Genomic DNA, 15,187 nt, shown 5'->3' with positions numbered 1-15,187 from the left:
ACAGCCACAGACGTCCTGTGTGTGCTGGAGGACACCCACGGCCATCCTGTATGTACTGAACAGACAGACCACGTGGGCCAAAATCACCCAAACAGTCCACGGGAAGGGCCAGCGTGCTGAGTCCAAAGACCAACGTGTTGATATGTGTACTGATGGACAGCCACGAACGTTCTGTGTGTGCTGATGGACACAGACGGACACACACGGACACACACAGACAGCCACAGACGTCATGTGGGTGCTGACGGACACCCACAGACGTCCTGCGTGTACTGAACAGACAGCCCATGCGGGCCAAAATCACCCGAATAGTCCACGGGGAGGGTCAGCGTGCTGAGTCCAAGGACCAATGTACTGATATGTGTACTGATGGACAGCCACATACGTCCTGTGTGTGCTGACGGATACACACGGACACGCATGGGCTGCCACGTACATCCTGTGTGTGCTGACGGACACACACGGACGTCATGTGTGTGCTGACGAACACCCACGGACGTCCTGTGTGTACTGAACAGACAGCCCACGTGGGCCAAAATCACCCGAACATTCCACGGGAAGGTCAGCGTGCTGAGTCCAAGGACCAATGTGCTGATATGTGTACTGATGGACAGCCACGAACGTGTTGTGTGTGCTGACGGACACACACGGACAGCTACTGTTGTCTTGTGTGTGCTGACGGACACACACAGACAGCCACAGACGTCCTGTGTGTGCTGGCGGACACCCACAGACGTCCTGTGTGTACTGAACAGACAGCCCACGTGGGACAAAATCTCCGAAACAGTCCACGGGAAGGGCCAGCGTGCTGAGTCCAAGGACCAACGTGCTGATATGTGTACTGATGGACAGCCACGGACATCCTGTGTGTGCTGACAGACACACACGGACACACATACAGCCACGGACGTCCTGTTTGTGCTGACGGACACACAGGGACGTCCTGTGTGTGCTGATGGACACCCACGAACGTTCTGTGTGTGCTGACGGACACACACGGACAGCACGGACGTCCTGTGTGTACTGGCGGACACCCACGGACGTCCTGTGTGTACTGAACAGACAGACCCAAACAGTCCATGGGAAGGGCCAGTGGGCTGAGTCTAAGGACCAACGTGCTGATATGTGTACTGATGGACAGCCACGGACTTCCTGTGTGTGCTGACGGACACACATGGACACACATAGACAGCCACTGACGTCCTGTGTGTGCTGACGGACACACATGGACGTCTTGTGTGTGCTGACAGACCCCACAGACGTCCTGTGTGTGCTGAAGGACACACACAGACAGCCACAAACAGCCACGGACGTCCTGTGTGTGCTGACGGACAGCCACAGACAGCCACGGACGTCTAGTGTGTGCTGGCGGACACCCACGGACGTCCTGTGTGTACTGAACACACAGCCCACCTGGGGCAAAATCACCCAAACAGTTCATGGGAAGGGCCAGCGTGCTGAGTCCAAGGACCAACGTGTTGATATGTGTACTGATGGACAGCCACGAACGTTCTGTGTGTGCTGATGGACACAGACGGACACACACGGACACACACAGACAGCCACAGACGTACTGTGTGTGCTGACGGACACCCACAGACGTCCTGTGTGTACTGAACAGACAGCCCATGCGGGCCAAAATCACCCGAATAGTCCACGGGGAGGGTCAGCGTGCTGAGTCCAAGGACCAACGTACTGATATGTGAACTGATGGACAGCCACATACATTCTGTGTGTGCTGACGGACAGCCACAGACATCCTGTGTGTGCTGACGGACACACACGGACGTCCTGTGTGTGCTGACGAACACACACGGACGGCCTGTGTGTACTGAACAGACAGCCAACGTGGGCCAAAGTCACCCGCACAGTCCACAGGAAGGGCCAGCATGCTGAGTCTAAGGACCAGCGCGCTGATATGTTTACTGATGGACAGCCACAGACGTCCTGTGTGTGCTGACATACACACACGAACACACACAGACAGCCACGGACGTCCTGTGTGGGCTGGCGGACACCCACGGCCATCCTGTATGTACTGAACAGACAGACCACGTGGGCCAAAATCACCCAAACAGTCCACAGGAAGGGCCAGCGTGCTGAGTCCAAAGACCAACGTGTTGATATGTGTACTGATGGACAGCCACGAACGTTCTATGTGTGCTGATGGACACAGACGGACACACACGGACACACACAGACAGCCACAGACGTCATGTGTGTGCTGACGGACACCCACAGACGTCCTGTGTGTACTGAACAGACAGCCCATGCGGGCCAAAATCACCCGAATAGTCCACGGGGAGGGTCCGCGTGCTGAGTCCAAGGACCAACGTACTGATATGTGAACTGATGGACAGCCACATACATTCTGTGTGTGCTGACGGACAGCCACGGACATCCTGTGTGTGCTGACGGACACACACGGACGTCTTGTGTGTGTTGACGAACACACACGGACGGCCTGTGTGTACTGAACAGACAGCCAACGTGGGCCAAAGTCACCCGCACAGTCCACAGGAAGGGCCAGCATGGTGAGTCTAAGGACCAGCGCGCTGATATGTTTACTGATGGACAGCCACAGACGTCCTGTGTGTGCTGACATACACACACGAACACACACAGACAGCCACAGACGTCCTGTGTGTGCTGGCGGACAACCACGACCATCCTGTATGTACTGAACAGACAGACCACGTGGGCCAAAATCACCCAAACAGTCCACGGGAAGGGCCAGCGTGCTGAGTCCAAAGACCAACGTGCTGATATGTGTACTGATGGACAGCCACGGACGTCCTGTGTGTGCTGACGGACACACATGGACAGAAAGACTGCCAGAGACGTTCTGTGTGTGCTGACGGACACACACGGACACACATGGACAGCCACGGACGTCCTGTGTGTGCTGACGGACAGCCACAGACGGCCTGTGTGTGCTGGCGGACACCCTCGGACGTCCTGTGTGTACTGAACAGACAGACCCAAACAGTCCATGGGAAGGGCCAGTGTGCTGAGTCCAAGTACCAACGTGCTGATATGTGTACTGATGGACAGCCACGGACGTCCTGTGTGTGCTGACAGACACACACGGACACACATACAGCCACGGACGTCATGTGTGTGCTGACGGACACACAGGGACGTCCTGTGTGTGCTGATGGAGACCCACGGACGTTCTGTGTGTGCTGACGGACACACACGGACACACACGGACAGCCACGAACGTCCTGTGTGTGCTGCTGGACACACACAGACGTCATGTGTGTGCTGACGGACACCCACGGACGTCCTGTGTGTGCTGACGGACACACACGGACAATCACGGATGTCCTGGACTGCCACGGACGTCCTATGTGTGCTGGCAGACACCCACGGACACACACGGCCAGTCACAGACGTCCTGTGTGTTATGACGGACAGCCACAGTTGTCCTGTGTGATAGACTGCGCTCCACAGATCAGTACATGGAGCCGAACACACGGACGTCATGTGTGTGCTGACGGACACACGGACACACAAGGACATCCACTTACGTCCTGTGTGTTCTGGCGGACAGCCACGGACGTATTGTGTGTGCTGGCGGATACCCACAGACGTCCTGTGTGTGCTGACGGACACCCACAGACGTCCTGTGTGTACTGAACAGACAGCCCACGTGGGACAAAATCACCCAAACAGTCCACGGGAAGGGCCAGGGTGCTGAGTCCAAGGACCAACGTGATGATATGTGTACTGATTGACAGCCACAGACGTCCTATGTGTGCTGACGGACACACACGGACGTCATGTGTGTGCGGACGGACACCGATGGACGTTCTGTGTGTAAAGAACTGACAGCCCACGTGGGCCAAAATCATCCGAACAGTCCACGGGAAGGGTCAGCGTGCTGAGTCCAAGGACCAACGTGCTGATATGTGTACTGATGGACAGCCACGGACTTCCTGTGTGTGCTGACGGACACACATGGACACACACAGACAGCCACTGACGTCCTGTGTGTGCTGACGGACAAACATGGATGTCTTGTGTGTGCTGAGAGACACCCACAGACGTCCTGTGTGTGCTTAAGGACACACACTGACAGCCACTGACAGCCACGGACGTCCTGTGTGTGCTGACGGACAGCCACAGACAGCCACGGACGTCTAGTGTGTGCTGGCGGACACCCACGGACGTCCTGTGTGTACTGAACACACAGCCCACCTGGGCCAAAATCACACAAACAGTTCATGGGAAGGGCCAGCGTGCTGAGTCCAAGGACCAACGTGCTGATATGTGTACTGATAGACAGCCACGAACGTCCTGTGTGTGCTGACGGACATAGACGGACACACACGGACACACACAGACAGCCACAGACGTCCTGTGTGTGCTGACGGACACCCACAGAGGTCCTGTGTGTACTGAGCAGACAGCCCACGCGGGCCAAAATCACCCGAATAGTCCACGGACAGCTACTGATGTCATGTGTGTGCTGACGGACCTGTGTGTGCTGACGGACAGCCACAGACAGCCACGGACGTCCTGTGTGTGCTGGCGGACACCCACAGAAGTCCTGTGTGCGCTGACGGACACACACGGATGTGGGAACCGAAATTCGCACTGTCGATTTCCGTTTAAATAAGGAAACTAAGAAAACCCTAGTTTCCCAGAGGATCCGGATATCTGTTAATTACCACACGTCAAGCAATCAGAACACGAGAATAACAACGATAAAGATAAGAAATCGAAAAGAGAGCAAAGTAGATCTTATTCCGAATCTGCGTATGAGCGTTACAACAAGGTATAAGCCTGGGCTCGAGAGCTGTCGGCGAGATTCCTAGTTCTAGCAACCCTAAGATGGCTAAACCTAATTGAGTCGCAGCTCGAAATAACAAAAACGGAAAGTTTCCTAAATCGCTCTAAGTGCTAAGTTTGCTCTGAAAAAAGTTCTCCCTCCCATGCTCCTCGCCTAGGACTCCGTACTAGTTCCAACGACCGACATATCGCAGGCAGTCCGTCTGCAGTCCGTAGGCAGTCCGTCTCGCTCGGTCGCTACGTAGCGACCGAGCCTGAGCCAAGCTCGGTCGCTACGTAGCGACCGAGCGAGACGGACGCTCGGTCGCTACGTAGCGACCGAGCTTGGCTCAGGCTCGGTCGTTACGTAGCGACCGAGCGAGACGGACTGCCTACGGACTGCAGACGGACTGCCTGCGATATGTCGGTCGTTAATGGTTGAAAAGGTCTGTGGTAAGTGATCTTCTCGCTCTCCTAAAAGTAGAAAGCGCGATAAGATTGGGGCTGCGCCTTATAACGGCTGCCTACGTACCCTTGTTGAAGGGATCAAGCCTTTCGTAGTTCGTCTTGGAGTTTAAGGTTCTTATGACTAGTTTTCCAGTAGGACCTTTATGGTCTAGTTTTTATGTAGCGGTTATAAGGCGTGTTGCTGCCGATGGCATTTTGTATGGGTGTAGAGGGAAGACTACGAGTTGTCGTCTCGTAATCTAACTCTGTGTGTATTGCCATATCCATAATCTGTTTCGAGAGTTTTCCGCAGTGTGTAAACTTGCGGGATTTTTCTAAAGAGGTTCGAATATTGGCAAAGAGACAAATTTTGGGATCTCGTATCAGGGTGTTTGATACTATGCCTAGAGATGTTAGAGACCAGTGCGCTGGGTTTAGGGCAAGACCTAGGTTTACTTTCGGTTTAAGGATTGTGCGGTGACTGGCCGGCTATCGTTTTTCCTGTTGCGATTTCTTCCTGATTCGTATCGATTTAAAGTCCGCGATAGGTTCTCGGCTTATACGACTTGTTTGAGACGAATCGAGCATCTCTCCGGAAACCGGAAGTGCTAGACCAAAATTTCGGATTTCTTTTATAGCGCTATTATCCTTGTGTCGGATGTAAGAGAGTCATCTTCTACGAGATGGCTAAGTCTGTTTAGGACGTTTAAGAGTTTGTTGTGATCAGCAACAAACTTAATGGTAAAAATTACTATTTTGAGTCTTCGCGAAGAATATGTTTTGAGAAGATGTCAGTGTGTATGACTGTCTGGTCTTCCATGAAGGTGTTTTTATCGAGGAAGGAAATTTCGTCGAAGAACTAATCTTCAGGCGTCCGCGACGTCTCGCGATGCTGAAGATTTGTTATTCTTTCGTATGCCACGTTTCGTGCTTGAAATGTTCGCGGGCTTTGAAGATATTTCGCGATGTTGCGAGGGTTTAGTATTAGCCCTGTGTTTGAGAAATGTTCTGGTTTGACTATGAATGTTCGCAGCCAAAAATTGTTGTTCCTGCTCGGATGCTAATAGCTTTATTTGCGATCGAGGAATTATGACTGAGGTGTCGTGTAAATTTGTCCATGGGAACAAGCGTTTTCCTTCATGGTTCTTTGTGAAGAGTTGGCCTTCCGAGATGTATTTCGTGCATTTTTTAGGATGTTTCGTATAGCTCTAGAAGCTTTGTTACGAATTTTTCCTTACATGCCGCGTATTATGGTTAAAACGTTGCGGGCTTAAAGTGAATTTTGGAGCGTATTGAACTTGGTCAATTTTCGAAAAGTTTAGATTTTCCGTTAACCGTTTGGTTGTTAGGACTTAGTTTCGTTACGAAGAATTTATCATATGATTTCCGACTGTGGGCTACACGATAATTTATCATATCATATAACCGATTTTACGAAGGTTGTAAATCAGTGATATGTAAACATATGTCAAAGTAGCATTGTTTCTGCGGGTTCTACGAGAAACGTTCCCGCTGTGATTTTGATCTTAGATGAAAGTTGCTTGGAGTTACCCGTGGAGTATTACCGAAGTTTATTTCAATACGATCTAGTCGCGGAACGCTTTTCATAGGTTTTTCGAGAGGATTCTCATGACACATTCGTTTCTTGAACGAATTGGTCAACCAGAAGTGGTTCTAGCTAACCATCGAGAGGAAAGTGATCCTTTTAACGTGCACGATGCTACATATATTCTCGAGTTTTCTTTGTCGCAAATGTTTTCGATGCTTTTCCGTGGCTTACTTGGTACAACGGAAACTGAAAGAAATGCTTTGGTGATTGAAGATTTCTCGTAGAAATTTTTAAAACGAAACTGGCTTTCTGAAGCCGGAAAAGGTTTCAATACTTTGGCTAATCGTCGAGTTTCAGTTTGATATTGGTACAAGTTTTCTGTACGCATGATTGCGATAAGAAATGATGTATAGTTTTTGAGATTATGTTCATGATCGTCTGGATATGTTGCTAGCGTTTAGACGAATATTAAGATTGTCGTTTGCCTATTCTTGACGATTTGCAGAAGTTTTTTGAAGTTTGGGAGTATACGAGTATAGTACACGTACCTACTCCCCCTTTTTTTTTTTACGAAAGAAAACGGTTGAACCGATACTTTGAAGGGTTGTGTACGTTTCCTCTTCTGATGTTTGGAATGATCGATAATTCGGGGCGATTTATAGACGACGCTTGGACTGTGATTTGGTTGTTTCCACGTTGACAACTTGGGATATGTCGGTTCCGAGAAAATTGCCAGAAACGAATCGGTTTTAAGACGACGTTCATGTCTCTAACTTTTTCTCTCTTTAGGAAGAGAGAATGATATGCGTGGCGATCGTTTCTCGACTTTCGGAGAGTTTAGAACGGTTTACAAGATCTGGATGAACAATTATGGAACAATATACCGAGACAGGAAAAATCGCCTAAGACTTATTTCGCTAGACTATCCACCTAGGTTTTAAGTTCCCTAAAGTTCTACGGCAGTCTCTTAGGCGTTTCTATTTCTTAGTAATTTTCTACGAAATTCCAAGCCTGATTTCAAGTCGGGAATACCTTAGTTCTCTCGTAGATCTGGGTTAGCCTCCTCTCTGTTTTGCTTGCTCATTTGCCCTTACTCTTTTCATGTCTGTCTGCTCATTTCGAATAGCAAGAATATTGATTCTTCCTGGATATCTATGCTTTTCTGGCCGCGTTTAGGCAGCTACCAATTTTCTCGATTTTTGTGATCCATGTTTCGATCTTAATATCATTGGATTTACGAAAATGAATGAGCATATCGTCGAAAAAATCGAGTTGTGAGAGGAAGGATTGGGAGATCGTGGAGAGAGGCGGATGGGCGAATTCTGATTCTCGGATTTTGCTCCATCGCTTCCCTTATAAGAGATTCTTTTCCTATGATTGTTGTTAGAATTTTGAAGGTTGTCAAATGTTGCTTATTTTAGTTTTACGAAAGTTTTTCCGAAAAAATAATAGCGATCGACTCGTTCGCAGGTTGGTCACTTTGTAGCGACCGACCGAGTGGCTAGGTCGCTCGATACGTAGTGACCGACCGAGTGGCTTGGTTGCTCAATACGTAGCGACTGACAGAGTGGCTTGGTCGCTCAATACGTAGCGATCGACCGAGTGGCTTGGTCGCTCAATACGTAGAGACCGATCAAGTGGCTAGGTCGCTCAATACGTAGCGACCGACCGAGTGTCTTGGTCGCTCAATACGTAGCGACTTACTGAGAGTCTTCGTCACTCAATACGTAGTGACCGACGGAGTGTCTTGGTCGCTCAATACGTAGCGACCGACTGAGTGTCTTGATCGCTCAATACGTAGCGACCGACTGAGAGTCATCACTCAATACATAGCGACCGACGGAGTGTCTTCCTCGCTCAATACGTAGCGACCGATCGAGTGGCTAGGTTGCTCAATACGTAGCGACCGACCAAGTGTCTTGATCGCTCGATACGTAGCGACCGACTGAGAGTCTTCGTCACTCAATACGTAGTGACCGACGAAGTGCCTTGGTCGCTCAATACGTAGCGACCGATCGAGTGGCTAGGTCACTCAATACGTAGCGACCGACCGAACGTCTTGTCACTCGATACGTAGCGACCGACGGAGTGTCTTGGTCGCTCAATACATAGCGACCGACTGAGAGTCTTCGTCACTCAATACGTAGTGACCGACGGAGTGTCTTGGTCGCTCAATACGTAGCGACCGACTGAGAGTCTTCGTCACTCAATACGTAGTGACCGACAGAGTGCCTTGGTCGCTCAATACGTAGCGACCGATCGAGTGGCTAGGTCACTCAATACGTAGCGACCGACCGAGTGTCTTGGTCGCTCGATACGTAGCGACCGACTGAGAGTCTTCGTCACTCAATACGTAGTGACCGACGAAGTGCCTTGGTCGCTCAATACGTAGCGACCGATCGAGTAGCTAGGTCACTTAATACGTAGCGACCGACCGAACGTCTTGTCACTCAATACGTAGCGACCGACGGAGTGTCTTGGTCGCTCAATACGTAGCGACCGACTGAGAGTCTTCGTCACTCAATACGTAGTGACCGACGGAGTGTCTTGGTCGCTCAATACGTAGCGACCGACTGAGAGTCTTCGTCACTCAATACGTAGTGACCGACGGAGTGCCTTGGTCGCTCAATACGTAGCGACCGATCGAGTGGCTAGGTCACTCAATACGTAGCGACCGACGGAGTGTCTTGGTCGCTCAATACGTAGCGACCGACTGAGAGTCTTCGTCACTCAATACATAGTGACCGACGGAGTGCCTTGGTCGCTCAATACGTAGCGACCGATCGAGTGGCTAGGTCACTCAATACGTAGCGACCGACCGAACGTCTTGTCACTCAATACGTAGCGACCGACGGAGTGTCTTGGTCGCTCAATACGTAGCGACCGATCGAGTGGCTAGGTCACTCAATACGTAGCGACCGACCGAATGTCTTGTCACTCAATACGTAGCGACCGACGGAGTGTCTTGGTCGCTCAATACGTAGCGACCGACTGAGAGTCTTCGTCACTCAATACGTAGTGACCGACGGAGTGTCTTGGTCGCTCAATACGTAGCGACCGACTGAGAGTCTTCGTCACTCAATACGTAGTGACCGACGGAGTGCCTTGGTCGCTCAATACGTAGCGACCGATCGAGTGTCTTGGTCGCTCAATACGTAGTGAGTGACCGAGTGCCTTCGTCGCTCAATATGTAGCGACCGACCGATTGGCTTGGTCACTCAATACGTAGCGAATGGTCGGACCAAGGCCGATCTACCCCCAGTTTTATCTGTACTTCCACAGTTTGGTCGTTACCGCGCGGTTCAAGGCCTATCGAGTGGTGTTGCGAAGTCGAGTCTTTTCCCGCGAACTTTAGTGGTTCCGCGGGGATGGATTGCTCGAGTCCTTGCCGTTAAGGTTTCAACCTGTTTGGTCAAGGTATTCACGAGCTTATCCTGTTCTTCCGACCTTTTCTCATAGGTGGCGAACATCTTTTTAAACTCCTCGAGCGTCGCGGCGTAGGTTTGTGCGTTGGCCGCGGATACGTCCGCTGCTGGAGAATGGAGATCGGTGCCGCTGCCTCCGTTAAGAAGGGTTTGCACGTTATCCGCGTCGTTGGTTGACATGTCTGATTGAGAGTGTTGTGGCTTTTGCGGGTTAGATTGATCCGTAAGTCCCCCTCCTTCTAGCGCCAAACTGTGGGAACCGAAATTCGCACTGTCGATTTCCGTTTAAATAAGGAAACTAAGAAAACCCTAGTTTCCCAGAGGATCCGGATATCTGTTAATTACCACACGTCAAGCAATCAGAACACGAGAATAACAACGATAAAGATAAGAAATCGAAAAGAGAGCAAAGTAGATCTTATTCCGAATCTGCGTATGAGCGTTACAACAAGGTATAAGCCTGGGCTCGAGAGCTGTCGGCGAGATTCCTAGTTCTAGCAACCCTAAGACGGCTAAACCTAATTGAGTCGCAGCTCGAAATAACAAAAACGGAAAGTTGCCTAAATCGCTCTAAGTGCTAAGTTTGCTCTGAAAAAGTTCTCCTCCCTTGCTCCTCGCCTAGGACTCCTTATATACTAGCTCCAAGGTCGGTTTACGCTTTTACTCTTCTGCCCTTAAGCCGTCATAGCATAAAAATGGAGATATTCCATTTTTCCCGATCTTCACAATTATCTTCAAAACTTCCGTATTAATCCGCGGAAACTTGACATTTATCCTTCCTCGTGGGCCAAGCGTGAACCATGCTGTGGTTCACGGGCTTTTGGTTAGGAAAAATCGTAGGATGGGCCTCGAGTCGTGTTTTTAGGTCCCTTTGGGCCGTCTTCCGACTCGACACGTTTACTACGAGTTTTCCGCGGTTTCTAATCCGCGAAGTTTGATCGATGAATTAGAATAGCGGGAACATGGACTGAGCTTGCTACAGTCTTCGGGAGATAGCATTCGAAGGTTTGACGAGAATGCAAGGACTGGTGTCGTATCGATGTTCGGAAAGGTTCAATCGCTACACAGCGACCGAACTTTGGCTCGAGCCCGGTCGCTACGTAGCGACCGAGCGAGATGAGTGCTCGGTCGCTATGTAGCGACCGAGCTTTGGCTCGAGCTCGATCGCTACGTAGCGACCGAGCGGACGATCGCTCGGTCGCTACGTAGCGACCGAGCGGGACGGACGCTCGGTCGCTATGTAGCGACCGAGCTTGGCTCAGGCTCGGTCGCTACGTAGCGACCGAGCGAGACGGACGCTCAGTCGCTACGTAGCGACCGAGCTTGGCTCAGGCTCGGTCGTTACGTAGCGACCAAGCGAGACGGACGCTCGGTCGCTACGTAGCGACCGAGCGAGACGGACGCTCGGTCGCTACGTAGCGACCGAGCGAGACGGACGCTCGGTCGCTACGTAGCGACCGAGCGAGACGGACGCTCGGTCGCTACGTAGCGACCGAGCTTTGCTCAGGCTTGGTCGCTACGTAGCGACCGAGCGAGACGGACGCTCGGTCGCTACGTAGCGACCGAGCTTGGCTCGAGCTCGGTCGCTACGTAGCGACCGAGCGGGACTGACGCTTGGTTGCTACGTAGCGACCGAGCCGTGTGCATGCTTGGTCGCCGCGTATCGATCGAGCTTGGCTTGTCCGCGGTCTGATTTCCATACTCGAGTTTGTCCGCGGCCGACTTGGATACATGTCCGTTGCCTTCGGACAATCGGTATTTAGTGGTTCGATTGAGATTTGGACGATATTTTACTGCAAGGCTCTTCGTAAAGATATCTTTACGAAGATTACTTTTCGTAAAAACGTTTATGCCGATTTTTACGGACTTTCAGACATTGATTCCGTCGTGACCGATTTTGACCCCAACAACGGACGTCATGTGTGTGCTGACGGACACCCACGGACGTCCTGTGTGTACTGAACAGACAGCCCACGTGTGCCAAAATCATCCGAACAGTCCACGGGAAGGTTAGCGTGCTGAGTCCAAGGACCAATGTGCTGATATGTGTATTGATGGACAGCCACGAACGTCTTGTGTGTGCTGACGGACACACACGGATAGCTACTGATGTCCTGTGTGTGCTGACGGACCTGTGTGTGCTGACGGACAGCCACAGACAGCCACAGACGTCCTGTGTGTGCTGGTGGACACCCACGGAAGTCCTGTGTGTACTGAACAGACAGCCCACGTGGGACAAAATCTCCCAAACAGTCCACGGGAAGGGCAAGAGTGCTGAGTCCAAGGACCAACGTGCTGATATGTGTACTGATGGACAGCCACGGACATCCTGTGTGTGCTGACGGAGACACACAGACACACATGGATAGCCACGGACGTCCTGTGTGTGCTGCTGGATATACACGGACGTCATGTGTGTGCTGACGGACACCCACGGACGTCCTGTGTGTGCTGACGGACACACACGGACACACACGGACAATCACGGATGTCCTGTATGTGATGACGGACGGCCACGGACGTCCTGTGTGTGCTGGCAGACACCCACGGACACACACGGACAGTCACGGACGTCCTCTGTGTGATGACGGACAGCCACAGATGTCCTGTGTGATAGACTGCAGTCCACAGATCAGTACATGGAGCCGAACACACGGACGTCATGTGTGTGCTGACGGACACACACAGACACACAAGGACATCCACTGACGTCCTGTTTGTGCTGGCGGACAGCCACGGACGTCCTGTGTGTGCTGGCGGATACCCACAGACGTCCTGTGTGTGCTGGCGGACACCCACAGACGTCCTGTGTGTACTGAACAGACAGCCCACGTGGGACAAAATCACCCAAACAGTCCACGGGAAGGGCCAGGGTGCTGAGTCCAAGGACCAACATGCTGATATGTGTACTGATGGACAGCCACGGACGTCCTGTGTGTGCTGACGGACACACACGGACGTCATGTGTGTGCGGACGGACACCCACGGACGTCCTATGTATACTGAACAGACAGCCCACGTGGGCCAAAATCACCCGAACAGTCCACGGGAAGGGTCAGCGTGCTGAGTCCAAGGACCAACGTGCTGATATGTGTACTGATGGACAGCCACGGACGTCCTGTGTGTGCTGACGGACTCACATGGACACACACGGACAGCCACGGACAACCTGTGTGTGCTGACGGACACCCACGGACGTCCAGTGTGAACTGACGGACACCCACGGACGTCCTTTGTGTACTTAACAGACAGCCCACGTGGGCCAAAATCACCCGAACAGTCCACGGGAAAGGCCAGCGAGCTGATATGTTTACTGATGGACAGCCACAGACATCCTGTGTGTGCTGACGGACACACACGCACACACACAGACGTCTTGTGTGTGTTGACGGACACACACGGACGTCCTGTGTGTGCTGACAGATAGCCACGAACATCCTGTGTATGCTGGCGGACACCCACATACACACACGGATAGCCACGGACGTCCTGTGTGTGCTGACAGACAGCCACGAACAGCCTCAAACGTCATGTGTGTGCTGGCGGACACCCACGGATGTCCTGTGTGTACTGAACAGACAGCCCACGTGGGCCAAAATGACCCAAACAGTCCACGGGAAGGGCCAGCGTGCTGAGTTCAAGGACCAACATGCTGATATGTGTACTGATGGACAGCCATGGACGTCCTGTGTGTGCTGACGAACACAGACAGCCACGGACGTCCTGTGTGTGATGGCGGACACCCACAGACGTCCTGTGTGTACTCAATAGACAGCCCAAGAGGGCCAAAATCACCCGAACTGTCCACGGGAAGGGTCAGCGTGCTGAGTCCAAGGACCAACGTGCTGATATGTGTACTGATGGACAGCCACAGATGTCCTGTGTGTGCTGACAAACACACACAGACACACACGGACAGCCACAGACGTCCTGTCTGTGCTGACGGACACAGACGAAAAGACACGGACAGCCACAGACGTCCTGTGTGTACTGACCAGACAGCCCATGTGGGCCAAAATCACCCGAACAGTCCACGGGAAGGGCCAGCGTGCTGAGTCCAAGGACCAGTGTGCTTATAAGTGTACTGATGGACAGCCACGGACGTCCTGTGTGTGCTGACAGACACGGGTGGTGCTCGAGTCGAAACTCCTCGGGTCTAGTCGTCCTCATCAGCATGGTATGGCTTCAGCATGCTCACATGAAAGACCGGATGGATCTTAAGTGTATCCGGTAGGTCAAGTCGGTAGGAAACCTTTCCCACCTTCCCAACTATCTCGAACGGCCCTTCGTACCTCCGGATCAAGCCTTTGTGTAGGCTCCGGAATGCCTTGAACTGTTGTGGAAGTAACTTCACAAGTACAAGGTCGCCCACTGAGTACTCCGAAGGCCGTCTCTTCTCATCTGCCCATTTCTTCATACGCTGGCGGGACTTTTCTAAACATGCTCGGGCAAGATCAGCATGTTCTTCCCATTGCTTTGCCATTATGAACGCTCCGGGACTCTTCCCTTCAGTCCTAGGAGTAGCCAAGGTATGCGGAGTTAATGGCTGCTGTCCCGTTGCAAGCTCGAATGGACTTCGTCCTGTCGCTTCGCTGCGTTGAAGATTATATGAGAACTGGGCTATGTCAAGCAACTTCGCCCAGTCCCGTTGGTTGGCGCTTACAAAGTGACGGAGATAACTCTCAAGCAAAGCATTCACCCTCTCGGTCTGTCCATCAGATTGCGGGTGAAAGCTTGTTGAGAAACTTAGTTCTGTCCCAAGCATCTTGAACAGCTCCGTCCATAAACGCCCAGTGAACCGAGGATCCCGATCACTCACAATATTCCGAGGCAGTCCCCAAAGCTTCACCACGTTCTTGAAGAACGCCCTTGCTGCCTCTTCCGCTGTGCAGTCTCGATCGCAAGCCACGAACGTCCTGTATTTAGAGAATCGATCCACAATCACCAGAATGGATCCGAACCCTTCAGAATTAGGCAACGCACTGATGAA

This window comes from Brassica napus, unplaced genomic scaffold, assembly GCF_020379485.1.
Source record: "Brassica napus cultivar Da-Ae unplaced genomic scaffold, Da-Ae ScsIHWf_1421;HRSCAF=2007, whole genome shotgun sequence".
NCBI lineage: Eukaryota > Viridiplantae > Streptophyta > Magnoliopsida > Brassicales > Brassicaceae > Brassica > Brassica napus.
This window is presented reverse-complemented; position numbering follows the sequence as displayed.